Raw genomic sequence first — 26086 nt, 5'->3', positions numbered from 1 at the left:
GAACGAGATACCTCCTAGGAGGTCAAACCAATATGAACACATTTTCTTCTATGTTTGTGTTTTGTCATTCAAAAACCTTCCTAACCATTTTAACCGAAAGCTTAGCATTTGGCGGTGTACATCAGTCATTTTTATTCCACCATTAATAGAATTTTCTGTTAAAGTACATTTTTTTTTTTCTACTTTTCTGTTCCAAATTAATCTAAACGCTAGATTATCCAAACTTTTCATGAATTTCGTTGGAATGGAATCAACAATGCTCAAATGTATTATTTGACTAAGTGCTAGACATTTAAGAATAGTTACCCGACCAAAAATAGTTAAGTTTCGTTTTGACCAGCTGTCAAGAGTCTTTTTCAATTTAATTAATTTTTCTTCCCACTCTAAGTTTAGCGATTTGTCATTATCAGAATGAATATAGTGACCTAAGTATTTTACAGGCTTAACAGTCCAAGATAAATTGTATTTTTTAATATCATATCTCTTACTTATATCTCCTAACCATATCAATGCTGTTTTTTCTTTATTAATCTTTGGACCTGCTATTCTACCAAAGGTTTTTAATTCATTTAATATTTCTCTTAACGATTTTTCATCTTGAACAAAAAATAGAGTATCGTCAGCATATTGTAAGAAATTAAGTTGAACGTCATGTTCTGTCATTTCAATAGGTTTAACCTTTTTGTATTCTCTTATGTTGACAAGGTGGTGCTGTGCCTTTAGTTGTAGACTCCATCCTCACTCTCTGTTTCTTCATCATCGTCGTCATCGTCACCTCCATCTGGGAACTAGAATAAACCATCAAATTGTGGACCATGCCTGGTTAAGACTCTTTGTACGGCTTTCTGGAATTCCATGCCATTTTATAATCTTTCCTTGAGATCAGAAACGATCTCGTGATTTGAAGGTTTGCATGGTGGTATGTACCACGCCAACTCGTTTCCCGCCAAACCACCGACCCACGCACAAAGCGCCAACTACGACGTCAGCCCGCCGTAACCGCCGGCCCAGCGCTTTCCCCCACGTCTGCACGAACGCCATAAGTACCGCCGCACGCCGAGCGAACACTCACTCCTGAAGACGGACAGTCAATCTGCCCGAAACGGGGACATCCCGATAGACCGCGGGTCCGATAGACCGCGGGTCCGATAGTCCGCAGTGTGTGTAAAATTATGATCAGATATATCAAATGTCATCGAGAGGTCCAAGGGTCAAATGATACGAGTGCGGATCCATGGGGGGCCGAGGGGGAACTGCCTCACCCCCCCCCCCCACCCCCAGCTCAAAAAAAGAGGGGGGAGTCTGGGGAGAGAATAAAAAGAGAGAGAGGAAGATGTGAAAAGAAGAAAAGAGAAAAGAGAGTAAGAGGGGGGAGGAGAGGGAGAGAAGAAAAAGGGGGAAAGGAAAGACAAAGAAAAAGGGAGAAGAAAAGGGGGAAAGAAGAGAAAAAAAGAGAGGAGGGAAAAGGAAGAGAAGAAAAGAAAGGAGAAAGGAAAAGGAGGAAAAAGAAGAAGAAAAAAAGAGGAAGGAAGAGAAGAATATTTAAATAGAGAGGAAGCGATGGGAAGAAAGATAAGAAAAAGAGAGAGAGAGAGGAAGATGGGGAAATAAGAGAAGAAAAGGGGGAAAGGAAGACAAGAAAAAAGAGAAGAAAAGGGGAAAATAAAGAGAAGGAAAAGAGAGAGAGAGAGGAGGAAGGAAAAGAAAAGAGGAAGAAAAAGGGAGAAGAAGAGGGGGAAAGAAAGTGAGAAAGAAAGAGAAAGGAAGGGGAATTATGATAAGAGAAAGAAAAAAAAAATAGGAGATGGGAAACGAAAGAGGGAGATGTTGTGACCCGGACGCGCGTTTCCGTTTTACACCCTGGTGAAGGCAATCTCCGCAAATATAGCTAAAAAGCGACTAGTGAAGAGTCTACGTTTGTGTACATTATCAGCTGGGCGCGCGATGTAAAAGTCCGCACCGAAGAAATATGCAGAACATATACAAATGCATGTTCAACACGAACGTTTGCCTTGATCATTTGCCTTTGCCGAATTGCTGGTAATTTGCCCTCTCACTGTCATGGAAGAAGAATAACATATTCCGTCACCATTGTTGGTATGACACTGCATTATTATATGAGTAGGATGTAAAATAGACCTTTGTTTATTTTTAGATGAAAGAAAAGCAATCATTATTATAGGTATAAATAAGACAATGTTTGTTGATGCATTGTAATGTAAGATTAAGATTCTTACAAGTTTGATGAATATGTGTTCAAATAAAATTTATGTTTTCAGTTGTTGGCAAGAAATTAAACTTTGTTTGATGTAAAGTACTGTAGTTTGAAGATGGTATATTCGGGGCATGCAGGTAGTGAAAGTCCTTAAAAAAATGACAAAACTTATTACTGCTTTCTAAATTAATTTTGGCTACTTTTTTTGCCCGAATTGTAGGTTTTTCACCTCCTTGTGCATCGGGATACAAACGCCACTGCAAAATATGTTCGGATTTAATCCATATGACTGCTCTCTGTACATTAAGTGCCGTGGCCGCGTAGCCACTGAACACTGTGCTATTATCAGTGGCTGTGTAGATTGCATGCGGTGCAGTGTTATGTGCATATCTAAGGCATTTTCCGCAAAAATAGCCACAAAGCGACTAGTGAAGAGTCTACACACGTCACTGGTTGCAGCGTGCGACACAGGCGAGTCCAAAGACCTTATAATATATTACTAGACCGAAAGCTGCGTGCGCGTTCAGCACAAAACAAATGAGATTAGGCTCCGCCTACCGCGATCATTTGAAGACAAAAATAAGCCCTCATTGACATTCATGAGCATGAAGATATTCATAATCCGGCCTTTTCATTGGCTAAGAGCGTCATTAATACGCGATTTCCCCGATTCTTTGTCATCGATACTAGTGGTATCGTGTTACAGAATTAATTATTCATTTGACCTCATTACGTCATCTAATTTATTCATTCTGAAACTTTTCTTTCCACACACAAAATGGACCTACGAACACTCCGGTGAGTACGTATTAATTGATATAACCACATGAATTCAGTGGACTATTTACACATTTCACACTGTATTTTGTGATCTTAGGTTATTTGTTTATCAAATTAGAGAGTTTGCTATTAATCTTCTGTTAAAGGAAAGCAGAATTTGGTCTTTGAAATTGAAGTTGGATTGTCATCGTCGCCCGGCCCCAGTGCAGCCTGTAATTAAGGCTGTATGTTGCTTGCAGTGTTGTGGTTATGCCGTTATGCCGCTGTGTTAACCACATGTATTTTGTACGGGCTCCTAGCCGGCTGGGAATCGAGAGATAATCGGGCTGGTTTGGTTCACCTCCAACAATAAGGACCAACCCACGATTGATTAAAACAAGAAGAATGAGGCTTCTCTTTGTACACTGTAACGTTAGATCTAGAGGGAGATCTGCATCTATCTTCAGTAGATCGAGACTCAGTCAGGAATAAACTGTGAAGCGGAGTATGGATGAAGATACGCCTGTCATTGTGTCAATCCTCACTTTGTTTCAGATATCAAATTTATTTTGCATAACTTCAGGCTTCTGAATTTAGCCCCCACCCATTTTAACTCTTATTGTTATTTATAAATATAGTTAGACTCGGTCTTAGAAATAACATGCTGCTCTGCATGTTTGTCTTATTATCAATAGATCTAGGCCTAGGGCCTAGATCTTCTTAATCCTAGGCCCTACTTACTTTATACTCAGATCTAGGCTACTTTACTTTTATTTATTCATCGATGCTATCAAGACAAGAGCTAGGCCTACCTAATTCAAATCTAGTCTAACTTATACTTTCCCAACCCTCGACACTTACCCCCAGGGCTTATGATCTAGGTCTGTAATTTAGGCCTAGATCTAGGTCTGGGCCTAAACGACTCCATTTACATGTACGACTACGAGTATGACTGTCAGTGGACCAAGGACTAGATCTAGATCTATAATGGCAATGAAGTCTTAGCCAGGAATAAAAGTCAGAGTCAGACATCAAAAATTTCTAAACCGATATAGGGTCTAGATCTCGGTTTAGAACCGAAGCTTTACTTTCTAGGTCTAGATAGATCAAGAGTCCATCGTTAGTCTAGATCTAGACCTAATTTAGATAGGCATACATGAATGCTGTCGCACAGCACTGAGTCTTGTTGGACTAGATCTAGACTAAATAGATCTAGACCTAGTGCATGAGATTATGAAATTATGTTAAAATCAAATGAAATAAGATTCGGAAATACAAAGATCCAGATTTTTTTTTTTTTTTTTTTTTGGGGGGGGGCAGACATGTGAAAAAATTTAGAGAAACCTAAAATTCAGAAAGCGAGGGCCCGAAGCGACCAATATTACCTCGGGCCGTTTTGTGCATTTTCTAAAGTAAAATTGAAGGATGTCATGCAATTCTCTTTTTGATGAAGGTTTCACATTTCAGCTCTTACCCAAACCCCTCCCCCTATACATACGGCCATGAAAAAGATCACTTCTTATTATTGTTCTCTTTTCTTTCACAAACAGGTTGAGTTTGAAGAACAAGAAAAACAGTAGAGGTCTACCTATATGGTTCAAGATGATGATCATAAGTGCATGCATCATTTTGCCGATTCTCATCCAGGTATAAAACTTAAACTAACCCATACAAAATTACAGATACATTACATGCATTGAATGTTAACCATGTTTACATTAAATAAAAATAATCCGAGCCACAAAGAGGTAGGATCTGTAATGAATATAGACACTTCTTAAATATACAGGCTCTCGAGTCTAAAATAGAACCAATGCCAAAAGTTATGTACCTTGGGCAAATTTATAAAATACCGGTAAGGTCATGTCCTTGATCTACTAGTAATTAAATGGCCTTTTTATTTCCTATTTGTTTTAAACAAAGCAATAGCCTATCTATTTTCCATATTTTACAAAAATTTATTTTATTCATTCTTTAGTGTGATATTCATATTTCATATTTGTAGATTTACGATTTTTTTTTAATGTTGTTATTTTACATTTTGTCCAATAGGATGATGCAGTTTTACAATTTCCATGGAGGTGATTGATGATGATAAATAATTGGTGAAGTAGGCCTAATAGAACAGCGACTAGACCACAAAGAGAAATACAACCTACAGCAGTTATATGAGTGAGTTAATTAGTGAATATTGTTAATAATGGAGGTTGTTCACATTTTTTTGGCAACAAATAGACCTGCCTTTGAAAAATCCATTTCAATTTTGTTTTTAGATTATAGTTATTGTCGTTTTTAATCACAGATCAAAATATTCTGTGCAACAAAACATATCAACTTTAATTCTGACTATTTATATAATTTACATATGTTGATTCATGTATTCATATTTATGAGAAATCTCTGACATTTTTTCATAGAGTACATGTAGTTATAACGGAGAGTGGTATGTAAACTGTATAGAACAGGTTTAAGTGATATGCTTTATGGAAGTACAAGTTTATAATTAGTAGAAGTAAGATTTCCTGTTATGTGTTGAAGATTCATATATATGTATAGTCTCACTTTTCTTAAAACATTTATGTTTTATAAATCACGACAATTTTAATGTAAATTCATTGATTTTCTTTCTCTATTTTTTCAATCTGCAGGACTGGTGTAACAGATGTTTTCATTCAAGAAATCCAACAATTCAAGAGTCTGACTTAGGAACCACTTGATGAAGATGGAAAAGTATTTTTTTTCGAAGTCCAATTTTTCAACAACAAACAAATTATTATCACAACCCCAAATTCATGACGTATGAAATTTCTTGTTGATTTTCATTAAAACTGGTTGCAAAAGGAGAAGCTATAAACATACAAACAGGAGCGGCGGAGTGAAGTTGAAAGTGGGGGGGCATAGGGAAAATGCTGTATTACGTGAAATTTTTAAGAAGTTGCGAGCGAGCAAAGTTTTGACATTTTTAAAAAGAAAATCTAAAATATTCAGAATGATATATTTCACCCTTTTCTCTTTTTTTTTTGGGAGGGGGGACAAGAGTCCTCCAAGCCCCCCCCCCCCCCCCACCTCCATCTGTACGAAACTGCTTATATTCTCCCACTCATGAATTATTAAACTTAATGCACAAAGGATTTCCTTCATAAGTATATTATCGAAATGAGAATATTGTTTTCTTGTTTCAAAGGGCAATCGTCATGGTGGCCATAAAACAGGTCCTTCTCAAGTGAAAGGGGCACAGAACAAGTTCTTTAGGAGCACTTTTCTTGGGTAAAAGGGGGCAGTGATTCGAGAAAGGGCACTTACAAGAAGGCGAGGGGGCACTCTTTAACACATGAAACGGGCCCTCAGATGAAAGGGCACAGAACACGTTCCAGGGGAGGGGGGGCATTTTGGGGTTAAAAAATTGCATACAAGGAAGAGCACTTGGTAACACCTAAAACAGGTTCTCGCAGGTGAAAGGGACACAGTACACGTTCGTGAGGGGGCATTATTCTTGCATAAAAAGGCACTTTTCAGTGCTTAAAGAAGTAGGGGGAACTGTGCCCCCCCCCCCCCCTCCCCAGGATCGCTGCCCCAGCATACAAAAAAAATATTCTTTTGGTTTAAAGTATTAACATACGGTTAAGAAAAAGGTAAAGCTTAATCCTCTGATAATGTGATATTTTTTATGGCTAATTAATAAAATTCACCACTAACCAGAGAATTCCTTTATGTCTTTCATTTGTGTTCATATAGTATTTGTACAGAGCTAAAATGAAAGGGATTTGGAATTTGCAAAATTCAAAATGAGATGAAGATCGAGAGAGGGAAAGAGTGATGAGAAGTGGATTGAAAAGAGATGAGAAAGAAATGGAGGGGCACATATGAAGAGATAATTTAGAGGGGGGTGGTAAGAGAGCTAGAATGTGGGAAGTAGGAACAAAAGGGGTGGAAGAGAAATAAGACGAGATTTATGGAAACCAGGAGACAGATAACAAGTGGGAAAAGAAAAAGGAAATATATGAAGAGTTTAGTTGCAAAAGGGGTTAGGGCCACTTTGGACCATTCCGAGAAAAAACATGTTTTTATTTTCACTTATTGCAATATTCTTATGAGAAACTAAATTGTCATGATGTACTACTCTATCATGTGAACATAAAATTGGGTATAAAAGAAATTTACCCGTCTTCAATTTTTTTCTATATACTTTTTAAAAAAAATCACTGTGTACCTAACCCCTTTTGCAAGTAAATTGAAGTGAATCCAATCTCTTTTGATTAAAAAAGTGATTTTTTTTTTGCCACTTCCATTCACGTTTTCATTTGAATTTCAAATTTTCTTTGGTATCATCAGAGTGACTGAAAATTTAGAGGTTTAGAGACAGAAAACAATAAAATATATGAAAAATGGACCTAACCCCTTTTGACAAAAATGAGTTCTTCAGAAGAGTTTAGTTGCAAAAGGGGTTAGGTCCACTCCAAGAAAATAATTCTTTTTTAATTCTCCTATATTGCAATATTCTTATGCGAAACTGAATTTTCATGATACCCTACCATGAGAACATGAAATATTTTTTAAGATATTATTTTCCAAAAAAAGTCTGTGTGGACCTAACCCCTTTTGCAACTAAACTGAAATGGACCTAACCCCTTTTGAAAAAAAGGTGATTTTTCTTTGCCATATTAGTTCACTTTTTAATAGGAATTTCAACTTTTCTATGGTATCATCTTATATAGCTACTAAAAATCTTTACATTAAGACATAAGAATCAAGTTTGATGAAAAATGGACCTAACCCCTTTTGAAAATGAGCTCTACATATGTAGGAGAAAGGCGGCACAAAAGAATTTTGAGTGGGAAAATGATTAAATGAAAAAAAAACATAGTAAGAAATGCTGGAGAATAAAGGGGACAGGAAACATGATAAATTGGGGCCCGTTTCATCATGAGTTACAAGTATGGTAATTACGATTTAGGGATGGCAAAAGCACTAGAGACCTCTTTACCTAATCACGACTCGATCTACCCTTTTCATCTTCCCTTTTGGAATTAGCAAAGGCCTATAAGACGCAATACAAACAATGCTTTGTTTATAAGTGATATCGATTGTGATATCGATACTTTATAGAGCGCAACGTATCGTCTCAGATTTGCGCTTGCTTGATTCGCTGAATCCTTCGCGTCACGAGCGCGTAACAAAATGAATACATTAATGAATTTGCCAAGTTGACCTTTGTCATTGCGCTGATGTGCGTATTGTCTAATACACGTACAAAACCACAGTTGACGAGGGAGCATCGTACGAAATTAATATTAATGAGGGCTTATTTTAGCTTCTAATGGATTAAACAAAATGGCGGTAGCTTCGGGGGCTTGGGCGAGTCCCACACCACCATGCAGTCTGCACAGTTACTGATCAGAGCATTTCATGTACAGAGAGCAGTCATATGAGTGAGATCCGAACATGCTTTTGCAGTTAGGTTTTTTTTATGAAAAGTTAAGAAAAAGTTTTTTTTCTAAATACAAATTATTAACTAAATGAATAGAATGACAGACAAAATAAACAGATACATACAATAGAAAGAAAATTGAAGTTTGATGGATTGATACACTTAGATGCCGAAAGATAGATATAGAAGACTGATAAATAGATAGAGAGTCAGACATAGATAAATAGATAGAAGTAGAGAGAGAGAGAGAGAGAGAAAGACAGAGAGATGGATAGATTGATGGATAGATGGGGGGAGAGAACTTGATAGATGGAGAGATGTTATAGATAGATGGATAGATAGATAGATTGATTGATTGATAGATAGATTGATAGATAGATAGATAGATATATGGACGGATAAAGAGAAATAGAGAGAGAGAGAGAGAAAAAGAGACAGATGGATAGATAGAGAGAGAGAGAGAGAGAGAGAGAGAGAATCTGAGAGATAGATATTAGATAGATAGATAAAGAATGAGAGAGACAGAGAAGATGGGCAAATTAACAGATAGAGAGATACTGTAGTTACATAGATAGATAGATAAATAGATAGAGACATAGATAAATAGATAGAAGTAGAGAGAGAGAGAAAGACAGAGAGATGGATAGATAGATAGATAGATAGATAGATAGATAGATAGATAGATGGGGGGAGAGAACTTAAGAGATGGAGAGATGTTATAGATAGATGGATAGATAGATAGATAGATAGATAGATTGATTGATAGATAGATATATGGACGGATAAAGAGAAATAGAGAGAGAGAGAAAAAGACAGACAGATGGATAGATAGAGAGAGAGAGAGAGAGAATCTGAGAGATAGATATTAAATAGATAGATAAAGAATGAGAGAGACTGAGAAGATGGGCAAATTAACAGATAGATAGATACTGTAGTAACATATATAGATAGATAAATAGAAAGATAGATAGAGAGAAATAGAGAAAGACAGACAGATGGATAGAATGATAGAGAGAGGGGGAGAGAGAGAGAGAGAAAGAGAGAAAACAAGACAGATGGATAGATAGATAGATAAAGAATGAGAGAGACAGAAAAGATTAACAGATAGATAGATAGATACTGTAGTTACATAGATAGATAGAGATAGAATTTGAGAGATAGATTTAAAAATAGATAGATAGAAGATAGATAGATAGAGAGAGAGAAAGACAGAAAGATGGATAGATAGATAGAGAGGGGGAGAGAGAGATAGCGAATTGAGAGATAGATAGATGTTAGATAGATAAAGAATGAGAGAGACAGAGAAGAGCGACAAATTAACAGATATATAGATACTGCAGTTACATATAGTTAGATAGAAGATAGATAGATAGATAGATAGATTGATAGAGAGATAACTAGAGAACTAGAGAAAGACAGATGGATAGATAGAGAGAGAGATAGATAGATGTTAGATAGATAAAGAATGAGAGACAGAGAAGATTAACAGATAGATAGATACTGTAGTTACATAGATAGATAGATAGATCTTTATAGATATAATTTGAGAGATAGATATATAGACGGATAGAGAGAAAAAGACAGACAGATGGATAGATAGAGAGAATTTGAGATCAAAGACTGAAATAAGTGAATGTTTACATACAAATAGAATCATAACAAAATATAAAGTAAACATTATAAATAAATATCAAATACAATACAAATTCAAACAGATGAAAAAGAAATGTATCATAAATAAATACAAAGGGCCAAAAGTAATACAAAGTGTCACCAAAGAAGAAAAAAGCGGAATGATAGATTAAGAAGAAAGAGGTGGGAGAAGGGAAAGAAATTGGGATAAGACAAAGAGAAGGGAAAGCAAGAGGGGGAATTTGAAAGAGAATAGGAGGCAACCTTCAGAAAAAAAACTCATTATGCAATACAAGACATTTAACAATGGTAACAAGTAAATAAAGTAGTAATTGAATCGAATCGAGCACAAACAAGGGAAAAGTAGAGCTGAGGAAATAGACTCCCGAATGAAGTCGAGGCAGTGTTGATATTGCACATGAGTAGATTAATAGATGGATAGAGAGAAATGAAAGAGAGACAGATGGATAGATAGAGAATTTGAGAGATAGATGTTAGATGGATAGATAGATAGACAGATAGATAGGTAGATAGAGAATGAGAGAGACAGAGTAGATAGACAAATTAATAGATAGATATATCATGTAGTTCCATAGATTGATTTATAAGATAGATAGTGGATAGACAGATATGATAGATATAAGGATAGATATAATATGAAAAAAGGTAATTATGTGTTTTATTTTTCAATATTTTAGCTATTATTCGTTTTCATTCATATAAACGATCATGTGCGATAAAGTAAAAAAAAATCATGAAGCCAACGTATATAGTTCAGCGGAACAACCAAAATACAGAGACTGAAGCTTTTGGTCTATAAGCTCAGCTGCATTTGCACGTATGTTCTGCGGATATCTTCGGTGCGGACTTTTGGATCGCGCGCCCAGCTGATTATGTAAACAAACCATAGAGATGTAGGTCTATACCAACGAACGTAGAGGGCAGCAACACACAAGCGTCAGGTTCCACGAGCCTAATTACATCAGGAGGGCTAAAGATATTCGTTCGACCCAACCCATTCGAATTTTTGTCAATTTGATATTGCTGATTGACAAAAATGTATGAATGTGATTCAAAATCTAACACTGATTCTAGAAATGGTAACTACTGAACTTACTTCGCCCAAATTGGGAAGATAAATAAGTGACTTGGAACTATTTTTTGACTGGCGGAATAATTAGGGCTATTTTACTGTTTCAGTTGATGAATTCGATCGATTCATATTTATCTTCATAAATGGCGATTTGTTTTTAAAATGAGCTGGCTACGGTACCCTTTCCTGGTCAGATTTGGAATGTCAGATATATATCCTATCCATTGGTAGTAAACATTCCACCCTCTAATTTCACATTTATTTTTTATGAATTTTTCAAAAGTGCCATTTTAACACACAAGTCTATGGGGAATGTTTTACGCGCGTGACACCTGTAAGTAATATGAGAAATCCCTAGTAGTGGATGGAATACCTGGCCAAACTCTTCAGTAGCAAACAATTTCTCACTGATATCAATATGTTTAGTCATCAAGTGGTGCAAAAAATGGATTTAATGGCTAGCAGAGCTACATCAGGTAAAGTTAGTAGGTCTGTGTAGCCTAGGGATGTATGTAGATTGGGCAATGTATAGAGTCAAGGCCTCTTTATGTTCTGATTTATCATTGTTTTGTGTTAGTGTACATCACCTACTTAGCATTAGAAAGACCTTTAGAAATTGCTCATGTTAAAATTGTTCTTAGGAAGGGGGTAGGTAGAGAGGAGATAGAACTTTAAAAACTTTACTGAAGAGAACTAGAGTGGTACCTTCAAGAAGGTATTTAGAAAAGGGCACAGAGTAAGGTAAGGTATCTAATAGTGCTCAGCTAAGGAGGGAGGGGGGGGGCTGCTGTGTGCTGCAATCTTAGTATAGCCCCCCCCCCCCCTCTTTATTAAACCATGTCATTTATAAAATTATCTTTCTTTCTCTCTCTCTCTCTCTCTCTCTCTCTATGTATGTATATATTATACTTCTTACATCTTAGAGGCAACAGCCCTAGGAAGATTTTGAATAGGTCAAATGCAAATATAATAAAGTAGTATCTCATTATTTTATTGTTTCCTCATCCAATCTCATGTATATTTGGTAATTATGTTTGGGGCAGTTCTGGTATCCTGATATCTACACAGAATTTACATACACCTTTATATTACAATTGATAGGGACCTATATTGTCATTGCATTCACTGTTGGGCTCTATGCAGGTAGGATTTGTATACATCCATATATAGTGAAAATAACATGTATGGGTAACACATTAAAATGGGTCATTGCATAGAAAATAGGCATTTTCAATGCATTTCTTTGTGCTAGTGTGAGTGTACAGATATAAAAGAATAGCAAAGTAGCTATTCAAAAAAATAAAATACATATGTCATATAATATAGGTTCCACGAGCCTAATTACATCAGGAGGGCTAAAGATATTCGTTCGACCCAACCCATTCGAATTTTTGTCAATTTGATATTGCTGATTGACAAAAATGTATGAATGTGATTCAAAATCTAACACTGATTCTAGAAATGGTAACTACTGAACTTACTTCGCCCAAATTGGGAAGATAAATAAGTGACTTGGAACTATTTTTTGACTGGCGGAATAATTAGGGCTATTTTACTGTTTCAGTTGATGAATTCGATCGATTCATAGTTATCTTCATAAATGGCGATTTGTTTTTAAAATGAGCTGGCTACGGTACCCTTTCCTGGTCAGATTTGGAATGTCAGATATATATCCTATCCATTGGTAGTAAACATTCCACCCTCTAATTTCACATTTATTTTTTATGAATTTTTCAAAAGTGCCATTTTAACACACAAGTCTATGGGGAATGTTTTACGCGCGTGACACCGTCAGAGTTATCAATAGACAGAGTGGCGACACGCGCACTGAAAACAGGATACGCGCGGTCAAAGGTCAGCCATGGGGGGCTGATTAGTTCCCTCTGCGCGCACATGCAATTATTTGGCAATCATCGCTATTATCATAATTGATTGTCGACAAACTAGCCTAGGTCCGGAAGAAATGATAATGAATCGTATGTAATTTCTTCTCTTTGGTTTAGAGCTTCATGATAGATCCCCCATTTTGGTTTGTCTGGCATTATCATTAATATTATTCTAGATGAATTCCACTTTTTTATTGAAAATTAATGTGATGAATTATAGAGACTTGATTTACTCACCGATGAATGAAAAATGGAAATAAAGAGGAAAATAGGCAAATAAGGAATATGGGAACACGAAAAATTAACAAGGTGATGCTGAAGACATAATGGACTGGAAAACTCGGGGGAAGGGGGCAGCAGGGTGACCAGATTTCACAAAATGAAATACGGGACAATCGACAAAATAATCAACATAGAAGGCTACACATGTACAGTGTTATACACTTGTGAAAAAAATATAAAGAATGGGAAGGAAGGGTGAACGAAAGAAATAAGGAGAGAAAGAAAATGCGAAAGAAGGAAAAGATATTAATTGAGAATAAAGAAAAAAAAATAAAGGGGAAAATGAAGGAAAAAAAAAAAAAAGTTAGAATAAAAGGATGAAAAAGAATAAAAGAGAGAAAAAGGTTTCCGTCATTCTTTGAAATGAATATAGAAAGAAAGAAAAAGAAAGGGAGGGAAGATGAACAAAAATTAATGTGTGAAAGACGAAATAAAGGAGAGAAAGAAAAAAAAAAGTAAGAAAAAGGAGCGGAAAGATAAATGTTTCCTTCATTCTTTGAAAGAAACAATAAAAGAAGAAAAACAGGAAGGGATCGGGAAGCTAGGGAAGGAAGGAAGAAGGATGAAAGGGAAAGAAAGAATAAGGGAAAGGAATAAGAAGGAAAAAAAATTAAGAATGAAAGAATTGGGGAGAAAAGAGAGGGAAGAAAGAATGAAGGGATGAAAGAATAAAAAAAGAGAAAATAATGGAAGGAGAAAAAGAACGAAAAGAAAAAAGGAGAGAAATGGAGAAGGAAGCAAAGAACAGTTTAAAGAAAGAAAGAAGGAAATAATAAAAAGGAAATTTGATAAAGAATGCAAATAAGAGAAAAAAGCAACGAAAGAAAAATGAACACACAGCGAGAGAAAGGATCATGAAAGAAAGATAAGAAATAAAGATAGATGGAACAAAAAAGTGTCAGCAGCGCGAAGGATAGAATAATGAAGAAAGAAGGATATAAAAGAAAGAAAAGGGAAAAATTCAAACTTCCAGCAAACAAAAACAACCATCTGACAAAAATAATAATTATATATGGTGTGTTTTTAATATAATTTTAAAAACTTTATAAAAAAAAACTTGCAAAAGTTTAGTAATCGATTATCTATTGGTTATTTGATGAACATTCGTCACTTTTAAATGTATTAACTACATTTTGTTCAATATACTGAAATACGGGAAAAATAGACGTCCCGGGAGGGGTGGGCCGGACAAAGGAGCAAAATATGGGACCATCCCGGGAAATACGGGACGTCTGGTCACCCGGCCTGGGGGCAGTTTTCTTCTTCTGAATCACTGCATTGAAATTTTGTAATCACACCACCGGTATTGTACGTGGAAAATAATCAATTAAGGAGCAAAAAAAGTACAGTGATCACAAAATATAAAGGAAAAGCATATATTTTGACTTTTCAAATGATATGTTTTATTAAAAGTTAAAGCATAATTTAATATAGTCCCCTGACAAAATGGGCTATTGATCTGTGGTGATTTAGGGGGACGGGCCCAGGTGACAACTCCTAGCTTACACTATTTTCACTGCACTGACTGTCAATCAATAATGGAAATAGGAACATTGTACTCGGATCGAATTTCATGATCTCGAATAATTTCAACAATCCGAATATTTTTATGCAAAAATTTAACCAACCTTACCCTTTTTTATGTCACATTAAAATTAACCATTCATCTTGATGTTTTGTATAACGAAAAGGGGAATGTTAATGGTAAATTATTATTTTTTTTATTGTTGTTTTCATTACTATTACTATTAATATGACGATCAATATTGTCACTATTAATTATTATCATTGAAATCAATATTTTTTGTTATGATCATTGTCATCGTTATAATTACCATCATCATCAGGGCGGCGAATATCCTGCTTTCTTTCTCTCTCTTCTTTTTTAACTAAAAAAAGTTGAGGCAGTTGTTGCCCCCCCCCCTAATCATCACTATCAAAAGTATTATTTGTAATATTGAGAATGATCCAATATGTGTGGATTCTTATCAATAAATTTTGAAACTTGAAACTATCTTCTTTTTAATAGGGGACAAAGGACCCAAGCGTTATGTCAACTTTTTATCAATCGAAAAATAAGGGGTATAATTACTTAATTTCTCTTCTTTGTTTGAACTATTTTAATAAAAAGTAGGGGCGATCAACCAGTGGCGCCCTATCATCATTATCATAATATCTTGTAAATATCTGAAGAAATGTAATCTATAGTTGTTCATATCCTAACTTTCATCAGCAGCTGCCATGTTTTTATTCTAAGTGAAATCATCTTGGCTCATTCTGAAATGATTATCTATATAATAAACTCTTACACTCTAACACTCTATAGAAAAATTTGGTGAAAAGTAAGCCATGTGGGAGGGTAATTATGTGTCCATCTAACATCTGGCATTTCTTTGGGGCATTTTTATTTATCCAGTGTGATGATTTTTTTGCCCATTCTAAAGTAATTGCTGATTATTTTTTAACCTCACTGGACAATATGCTTCCCGCATTGGGTAAACATGGTAAAATACTTTCCAAAATAGGTTGGACACATGATTACCATCATGGTGGTAAAATTTTACTAATTATTTTTTACAGTGTATTTTCGGCACTTTTTTATTTTCCTATAGTAATCGTGATTTCACTTGATTATGAATTTGCTGATTGGCAATAGTTGTCACATAACAAAAATGTTCTTTCAATTTCCTCTGATTGATTTAATCTGACAATTCAGGCAAATGGTGGAAACTGTCAATAATTTTTTAGTTGTGAATATACCCCTCCCTTTATCTATCACTCTTTTTGCCCCTCTCATCTCTGGGTCTCTCTCTTTCTCTCTCTTCTGTTCTCCGATTTCCCTCTTCCTTTCTATTGTGTGGTGTAACACTGTGTAATGAAAAAAAGAAAAAAAAAGAAAAACAGAGTCTCAACTAATTAAACGCTTGTAATGCATATTTAAAACAGAAAGCATATAGCTTTAACAGGATCAAGGACGAATATTGAAAATGAGAGACAAAATAACTAGACTGCATAACCTGATAGGATTTATCTGAAAGAGAAAACAATAAGATATCATAAGTGATTTCCATGTAAGAAATACATTTCTCTATGCACAAGAAGGTGGATCCAAACAATACTTTGTTTGTAATATTGTGTTATGCCACTCCTTCCTTCACATCCACTAAAGGTCAACTGACTATAATCATAAATAACTTTGATTTGCGCGTGCACATCCTATATATAAGCCTACAACCTATTTAGAATGACAATAAAATGAAAATAAATTACATCTTGGTGAAAAGAATAAGGGTGAACAATTTATTTTTTCAATTTTCCCATTTACATTATCACATGCAGTGAATTAGACATTCAGGCTGTTGAATCGATTTTAAATAAACTAGATTTTTTATTAATGAATTTAAAATTTGAATAACAGACACTATATGGAAATGCATTTTGATATAACCTAAAAAAGATGGGTATATGGAAATAAAAATGTACATCCTGCAACATAAGGTGATGACAAGGAAATTTTATTGAAAATGTAATACAGTAGTCCCAATGACATGATGCATTTGTGGAAAAAAAGGAAAATACCATGACAAATTTATGAAAATAAAAAAACAATTATGCATAATATTGATATCAATATAAAGTTGTTCATTCTATCAAAATTGCACAATTATTACAAAGGGGAATGAACATATATTTTACTTAAGTTCGAAATTTGCATTAGGTTCTGATTGTGTTAACATTTATTCCTTGATAAATTGTTTTAAAACATTATCAGCTAAGATATTTCATTTCATTTCATTTATTGGTTTCAGCAACACTTTTTCATAAACACATTAACAAAGAAAATACAATAATAATATGCGAATAACTGACAAGCAAAACATTGAACAAATTGTATTTTATATTAATACATATTGATATTTTTCATTTCATTTATTTATTAATTCATTTTTCCCAAAAAAATTATAATACAATAATTACAATAAATAAAACAGATCAGAAAACACAAATGACATAAAACCAAATATGATTTTTAGAAGGTTGCAGGGGTTGCCACTTTAAGCTAAGCTTGACTGCGTGGCAACCCCAGAAAACAATGATAATTATTGATTACAGTCTATGAAATGAATAAATTCTGTTCCCAGGACTCTGTTCAGCTAGTTGTTTCCAAAGTTGATGCTTAAAACTTGTAGTCACTGAAGTCATTACCTTAATTGCATGACCTTTGAAAACACATGCCATTATGATAACAAAATTAGTGAGCAAGTACAATAACCAGCAGATAATCCATAATGTGACTATTAGACCTGTGCCATTTTCCTCATCAGTCCAAGCAAGTATTGTTGTCACAGTTATAAGGTCAAAGCATATACATACGTTAACACATATTGAATTTATCACACAAAGCTAACGTACTCTATGAGTGAATAAAGGTACGGTAGTGAGTACTGTCAGTATAGGCCCTGAACTTGTACTAACATAGTAATAGCTAGATGAACTCATGAAAATCACCACACACCAAACACAGATGGGTTACATGCAGCATGGACCTACTAGGTCCATGCATGCAGCAAATCTTATATTTGTACATGTAGATCCATTATTGCTTGTGAGGACACAGGTCAAAGCACTTTGAATTATCATTTCTTCTGTTTGCATTAATAAAGTAATCTTAATTGAATCACTGGCTGTCTTGATAGGTAAGCTCTGGTCTTGGACTTAGATTTTTTATCTACTAGGACTAGATACATCTACATCTACTATAGATTTTCACTAGACCCTAGTCCAGAGTAAATTTACTCGAGCACTGCAGTTCCTTTGTTAGATTAAAAATTTTAATGTAACAACTCAACTGCACTGCATGCAGTGCTGCCTTCAGTCTTAATATTAACTCTAGTCTTAGGCATGTCAGGGTCTAAATTAGACCTAGGCATACGGGTTTTCTAAAATCAGGAGTTTTAACACTCTGGCCTTAATAACAAAATAGTCTAAATATATATAGGGATACTTTCCTCTCTAATGGGATATTTCCATCTATATATTAGTAAAATTCAGATTAAGAGTAAGACTAGTAGATCTAACTTTAGACCAAAAGCTTCATTCAGTCTCTGTCAGTCTGTGTTTTGGTTGTTCCGCTGAACTGTGTTGGCTCACTCACCAATACATAAATGGGGATTATAGTAAAATGTCAGGAATTGTTGAATAAAATCCCAGAAACGACGGTTATTCCTGTCTAATATAACTTAGTCTTAGACTTAGTTGAAAAGTGCCTTCACCCGTTGAGTTGGTGGCGCCATCCCTGCAATTAACCGCCTACGGCCTATAGAGTGGGCTAAGGTTTCCGCCGCCGAAAGCTCGGGCGGCGCAGCTCCTTATCTTTGGCTAGGGTCTTATGAAGGGTAGTCCCATATGCTAAATTTTATGAACTGTTTTTGGTAGAAAATAAATGGATTTCCCCAAAAATAACATGAAACAACATGTTAAAAGATCATTCAACCTTGACAGTCATTGATAAACACTATTTTCAACACGTTGAGGTAATTTGTGCAAAACATGATTACACAAAACTTGAAAAAATTCAATTTTTCTCTCTTACCAAACACTTTTTTCGACATTATTTTGGAAGCCGATTTACGCAAAATAACACCAGATGTATCTCCAAAAAGTTTACTTTATATGTTAAAGTACTCACATTGGCGTCTAGAAAATATATCCATGAGTTGAAAGTGTCGAGGTATTTAATCACTAAATGTGAGAAAACGTGTAGTTTATTGAAATTTCCGGAGACATGCACTAAGCAGAAGATCACAAGCGCAGAAAATATGCCAGAGGGAACTAATTGGGGCTCCATGAAATATCGGACCAATCAGAGCACACTTCCGGTTTCGCCACTCTGTCTATTGATAACTCTGACAAGCGTGTTGCTCTAAGGAAGGTCAACTCGATACGCGCATGCAGCTGAGCTGCGCGCGTATTTTATTGTTCATGCCAACGAAATCAAATACCGATCTAATACAACAACAAATTAGTAGCGATCAAAAAACGAATATGAAAGATTATGACTACAACAATATCAAAGATAACTTTAAAAATATGTTGAGGAATATACGTACATATAAAAACATACTTTGATATTTAAAACTTTACAAATATAAGTTTCAGGACACTAAAATCATTACCAAATCGGTGATTGTTGTTATCAGCGATTTCACCAGACGGCTGTATTAGGTGATTTGCGTCGAGACGATTTTGTGACCACTCGCAAAGCATTTCGGGATAGAATATAACCACCTTATTTTCTCTGAGCTCTTCGCTGAACCCATCATCACAGTGCAGCTGCAGCGCAGCGCGCAGCTAATGCAATGCATCCGATGCATGGGTTGTTTTTTCGCCGTCCATGCCATGGTCTCGGACTCAGAGTTGAAATTTAGACCCGGATTTCGGGGATACAGCGCCTTTATTTCAGATTTATAGACTTAAAAGTCAAATGACATTTAAAATTTGAAATCTAACCTTGAACAATCATCGTTGATAAACATCAGCCCTGAAGCCATTACACTTCAAATCAGGCCAGGCAAATTAGACGTCATTGTCTAAGTTGCTAGATCTATGACGAGTCGCCTGAAGCCCCAGCGCATCATCAACGTCACTAGCTAGCTGCGCGACCGGCCCAGACTCGGCGCACCCAGGCCAGAAAAATGACCTCGATTATTACGGTGGTTGTCTATGCATTTATTAGTGGTGCAGCGAAATTCAGCAGAAGAAAATAAGAGATATGAGGTATCCTCGTCACAGACTTAATATTCCAAAATGAGGAAAAATGTCAAAATCATGATTATTTAAGCTAAATATTTTCTTTAAAAATAAAAGTAATATTTTTAATATTTATACCCAGAATAACCGATCTAATAATTGTTCATTAAAAAATATTTGAAATTAACAAAAGAAAAAAAATCAACTCGACAAATTTCCCAAAACCCCACCTTATTTTTTAAAGTGGTCACAAAATTCGAGCGGAGTTGACCTTCCTTAGAGCAACACGCTTGTGTGTTGCTGCCCTCTACGTTCGTTGGTCTATACTAATTACGTATACATCTCTAGCTATGTGGCAGATTGACTGAGTCGTCTCCGGCAGAGAAACACCAATTTCGTGCTTTTTTTTGCGTTAACGTGGTAGGACTATATTTGGGAACAGCCTAAAGTTCATTATGTGTTAAGCTCCTTGTGATTGTGGTTTGAGGAAGGAAGAGTCTGATTTGTTAAAGAGAGATTGGAAACTAACTTAGCGATTCAATTGTGCGATGCCAATGGCAATGCAATGCTGGTTTGCGGGTAACCCAGGGAACTCCCGCCCGCGCAGCGGGCGGGAGCCCAGGAGCTTACCGTGTCTTCTTCTTCTTCTTCCTATATAAGTACATACCACCTGTGGTGTATTGTCGTACTGTATTGTGGACTTGAATGCTGAGTGCTGAGTATCCGCCGTTGAAGTTGTGGTAAAAAAAAAGCCAACATATATATAATATTTACATATTTACAAACAAATGCAGACTAACATAGTCTGACATGTTGCACCTCACTCTTGAATATGTTTGCTGAGGTGCTGTCTACGACGTCCTGAGGTAGGGAATTCCATAACCTGACAGTGGCAGGAAAGAAGGAATTTTTGTAACATTCCGTATTTGCAAATGGAATCATGAGTTTTTGAGAATGACCTCGGGATTTGAAGGATGAGTGTTTCAGTTGTTGCTTGACGTCTACAAGATTATTAATGATGCGATACATTAGTAGAGTCTTGGCTTGGGCCCTACGCTCTTGAAGGGTTTGCCACTGTAGTTGTCGAAGCATAGCAGAAATGCTGCTTGTAGTTCGGTAGTCGTGACAAACATAGCGTGCGTACCTGTGTTGTATCATTTCCAGATTTCTGATTTTTGACTGTGTGAATGGGTCCCAGATCTCAGATGCATACTCCATTATTGGCCTCAGGAGCATCTTGTAACAAATGACCTTAGTGTTTCTTGGACAGCTTGTGAGATTTCTTTGCAGAAAACATCTGGTATTATTTGCTTTCTTGGTAATGGAGTCTACATGGGCGTTCCAACTTAGATTATTGCTAAAGGTTATGCCGAGGTATTTGGCATTACCTTTTTATTCCAGACCTTGGCCGTGGATGAAGTACCTGTTGTGTGGAAAATTTTTCTTCCTTGTAATGTGTAAAACCTGGCACTTTCCGGGATGGAATGTCATACCCCAGTCCCTCTCCCATTGCTGCAGAGCATCAAGATCAAGCTGCAGATCTTCGGCGTCTTCTCGTGAACTGATGGGATGGTATAGGGCACAGTCGTCAGCAAAAAGACGAACTGAAGAGCCATTGGTCACATAATCTGGCAAGTCATTTATGTACAGGAGAAAGAGCAAAGGACCGACGACACTCCCCTGCGGTACTCCTGAGAGGACAGTTGCTGGTTCTGATGTTGCTCCATCAATAACAACTCGTTGACTGCGTTGAGACAAAAAGTCAGCAAGCCAAAGATGTACTTCATCCCTTATACCATAGTACCCAACCTTGTACAGCAGTCTTTGATGTGGAACTTTGTCAAACGCCTTGGAAAAATCTAACAAGATTGCATCAGTTTGTCCTCTCCTGTCGATTGTTGAAGCAAGATCATCAACAAATTTAACTAACTGTGTTACACAGGATCTCCTTTTCCGGAAGCCATGTTGGGCATCAGATAGTGTATGATGCAAGTCCAGGTGTTTCATGATGCTGCTACACACAATATGTTCTAAGGTTTTGCATACTATCGAAGTGAGTGATACAGGTCTGTAGTTCTCTGGCAGCGATCTATCACCCTTCTTAAAGACTGGGACAATGTTTCCTTTCTTCCAATCTTCAGGAATGGTACCTTGATTAAGGGACGCCTGATAGAAGTGAACAAAGATTGGTGTTAACTCAAGTGCAAGTTCTTTCAAGAGCCGCGCTGGAATCATGTCAGGTCCAGAAGCTTTGTGTGGGTTCAAATCGTGTAGGAGCTTGTAAACCCCTGCTGGTGACACATCAATGGGTTCCATACTCTTGTAAGGACTGGGACCTTTCTGTGGTATGCTGGTGATGTCTTCGTTTCCATTGAAAACTGAAGAAAATTGTTTATTGAGAAGACTAGCTTTAGTAGAACTGTCAGACACCATTCCGTTGTTTGGAGAAAATAAAGTGGAGACACCATTGTTGTCGCACTTCTTGCTGTTGATGAAACTCCAAAATATGTTTGGATTTGAGGAGCATTCTGGGCTGACAATGTTGGTAATGTAGTCACTGTATGCTACTTTACAAGCCTGCTTGCACTCTTTTTGGAGTTGCTTGTATCGCAAAAAATCATGGTTGTTCTTTGTCATTCTCGCTTTCTTGTAACTCCGTTTCTTCCTTCTTGACAACCTCTTGATATTTGAGTTAATCCAGGGTTGGCTGTATCTGGTCGAAGACATTTTGGAGGGTACACACTGATCAAGGATATTTAAAGGTAAATTGTGACATTGGTTTAATTCAATTTTTTTAAATATATTTCGCGCTTTGCTTTCCGCAATATTGATATACAAGTTCTGATTCCTAACAATGCCTGGATTGGCCAGAATGTACTGTTTTGTTTTTCCAAAAAAATAAAATAGATGAGAAGTCCCGAATTCTCGCTACCCCAAATAGCGATTTCGCCGAGATCCGGGAAAATCCCTGTAACGTGCATTGCATTATGGGATAGCTTTTTCGGTATTACAACTTCCTGTTCGGAAGTCCAATGCACTGTTTTGCCATTCAGATCAACAGTGCCGTCATGCACAACACAACGTCGCTTTCGCTCGGAAAGTTCGTGATCACAACCCTCTCTTTCACGGTACAGTCTAACAGTTTTACAGCCTTTTCTGCTAAAGTCACTAATTCTGCCCAACGCTTTCCATTGCACGGTATTCATCTGTCAGTTAAGATTTTTTTAAGTTACGAAACTGATTTTTATCCATTTTGTGGTCGACGAAAAATTGAACGAAATGAATGCTGTATATATTTAGCGTCTAGTTGAATACGATCGTGATGTCAGGCCGGTCGCTAAATGCAAAATTTTAAGATATTCATTATTTGTTTGATTTTTTTATAACCAAATAAAAACATGAATAAAAATTATTTTCACGTGAAATAAATTTTTTATTTTTATTTATAATTCAAATGGAATCAAAACTGACCAAATGTAATAAAAAGTATTATACTCTGTACATATTACGCTGATTGGCATCGATTTCTGCGTGGTGGAAAACTCAGTATCGCGAACCTCGCGCGAGCATGACTCTAAACCGGAAGTGGTGATGACGACCCGACGGAGTGAAAATTATCTCGTCTCGCGCATTATGAGATTTTTGTTCCTATTTGGGGTAGCGAGAATTGTCTGCTTTATTTGGAAGTATGGTTAATCGAAGGAAGGAAACACAGAGATACGATCTTACGTATACGTAAGCTCCCGAAGGGAGCTAGAGAGGGAACTCTTTTCGCGCGTTTTTGATTTTCCATAGGTTTTGTACATAACAAACATGGCTGCCATTTGGCAAATTTGAAGGTTGATTTTGGAAGGTCAATGTTTAATTCATGAGTAATGACGTCAAAATACGCATAATGCACTTGTATGATTGGATAAAACGCTAATGTTTTATTCATGTCCTCATGCATTAAACATTTTTTTCCTTCCCACAATTCCCTACGATATCTGTGCGAAGTGTCGTTCTTTTTTACTCTGCGAAGTTCAACATTTGAAATACAATAGCAAGACTAATTATCTGTTTATAGAATTAGTATCCGGAATCATGATTTCTGAGTGAAATTCAGTTGAGCAGAAAATTATGAGGTAACATCTACATCAAATTAATGGCATTCCATACAAATAAAAGTAAGTTAAGTTCAATTTCGTGCTTTGATCTCGGTTGTAATTGTAATGTGTTTGCTGCTGGGGTTCGGCGTCGCAGTCAGGCCTCAGGGCAGGGCCTTATGTACTTTGTGTAGTTTACTACGGAAACTACAATTTCCATATTTCCATTACTGAGATCTGACTCCGGATCTGACTGACATATTTTCTCAGAAAATAATAGTTTTTCGTAGAACTAAGTTGGTTAATTAGAATGCCTCATGTCCGTCCTTATTAAATCTGTATTTCAGTACATTGTCATATATCATTATCAGGGGTAGATGTGGACTTGTTCAGTAACGGCAAAGTAATTGCATTAAATCTAAGCCAAATAATATAGTCAGAGCGGGAAATGGGCATTGCTACCGCCGGTGCCAGCCGGCTGCGAAATTGCCGATGGCGATGTAGGCTAGGTCATTAGGTGTTGGGAATTAATGTCACTGACAAGCTTGAGTTGAAGTTTAAAGTTGGGCCTGAGCCTACTGATTTTTTGACACCGCTATTCCATCTTTATATGAATCAATATAATTCTCTGCATTTAAAAAGAAATTAATTTTAAATCAATTATTTAAATGAACTAAATTTATTTGGAATGATATTGATATCGGTAGATTTGCCACTGCCCACTGGTGGAATGGTTTGAGACCGATTTTAACATTAGTCTTTTTTTACTAAAAAGTAAGGCCCTAGAATAGGTCTAACTTAGATCTTGATTTCTAAAAAAGAAATTCTAGATCTGTCTGGTTTGACTTTTTCTACGAAGATTTAAATTAACTTTATTCTAGTCCCTGCCTGGACCGTTGGACTAAAATTATATAACGGAGTTAAATGATTCTTATTTTTGGGGGACAACATTTCTTTGTCAGGTTTCAAACTGCTCAGTTATCGTATACCATGAGTGCAATTTTTTTATGGGAAGGGGTGACAAAATCTAAAGTGCCCCATTCTGAATTTTATAAGTATAAGTAGAGAGAGGGCTGATCCAATTGATTTATCTTTATTGTCCTCCTCACTTGACCATATTTATGCTGAAAGGCAAAGGGTCATTTAAACTTGCGAGCAAGCAAACTTTTTTTTAAAATCAAACTTAAAGAGGAACTCACTTAGATGTAGAGATTCACATGTTTATAGATCTAGACGATAAAAAAAAACCAATTGTCTTGCACTGGTGAATGAACGAGAGCCAAATTATCACACAAATAATAATTATCCTACATCTGTCAAAGCTGGCTTGGTGTATAAGATTGACAAAAGGCCTCGCTATAATAGGCCACGTATATGCTTGAACCATTTACTGACTCTTATTGACAATGAAGATGGTCAGTGGAAACAGAGCCAGGTAGGCCTATGCCTATTTTGTCAGTGGAACATAATACAGAGAGAAGGAAGTTTTCGGTCAAGACCAGCTTTTTTCTAGTTGGGAATATTCATAGGCTTAGGATAGGACTAGCTGGAAATTTTGAAAATATTGTTTTAAAAGAGGAATTTTGTTTATCACCTCTAAAATTCTTAACTGTATTGTGTGTATTTTGAATTGCAGATCCAATGGGATCAAGTTCTTAGCAGTCCCAGCCCAGTCAGACGTACAAAGTCAACTACCATTTACACATCACCAAGAGTTACAATCTGATGAGGAACAGGATATTTGAACTGAAAACTTGTAAGGTATGCTTGTTTTCGTTAAAAAAGGCCTCCTATTTCTTTTTTATTTGGGGGGGGGGGAGGGCTATAGCAACTTTTTCTGAATCATGTTATCCCATATAGTAAAGCTCCGTTGTGAGTAAATATTTATTTGGATTCAGATTCACCAGTATTTCCATTCTCATCAATGCATACTTATTGTCCATGTCTCTTATCTTA

The 26086-nt window shown here is 36.1% G+C and overlaps 1 long non-coding RNA gene across 2 annotated transcripts; it reads left to right on the top strand.

Annotated features, from left to right (window-relative positions):
• Positions 1-2692: 2692 nt before the first annotated feature.
• LOC135154876 (uncharacterized) lies at positions 2693-7336 on the top strand. 2 transcript variants are annotated; one of them, XR_010294293.1, is made up of 4 exons: positions 2753-3013; positions 4525-4621; positions 5027-5146; positions 5623-6941. It is a non-coding gene; the product is annotated as an uncharacterized LOC135154876 (long non-coding RNA). The 2 variants fall into 2 exon arrangements; XR_010294292.1 differs by having other exon boundaries at positions 2693-4621; positions 5623-7336.
• Positions 7337-26086: the final 18750 nt, after the last annotated feature.

The sequence above is a fragment of the Lytechinus pictus genome, chromosome 8 (assembly GCF_037042905.1).
Source record: "Lytechinus pictus isolate F3 Inbred chromosome 8, Lp3.0, whole genome shotgun sequence".
Taxonomy (NCBI): domain Eukaryota; kingdom Metazoa; phylum Echinodermata; class Echinoidea; order Temnopleuroida; family Toxopneustidae; genus Lytechinus; species Lytechinus pictus.
Note: the sequence above shows the minus strand (reverse complement) of the source record. Positions and strands in the feature narration are given on the sequence as shown.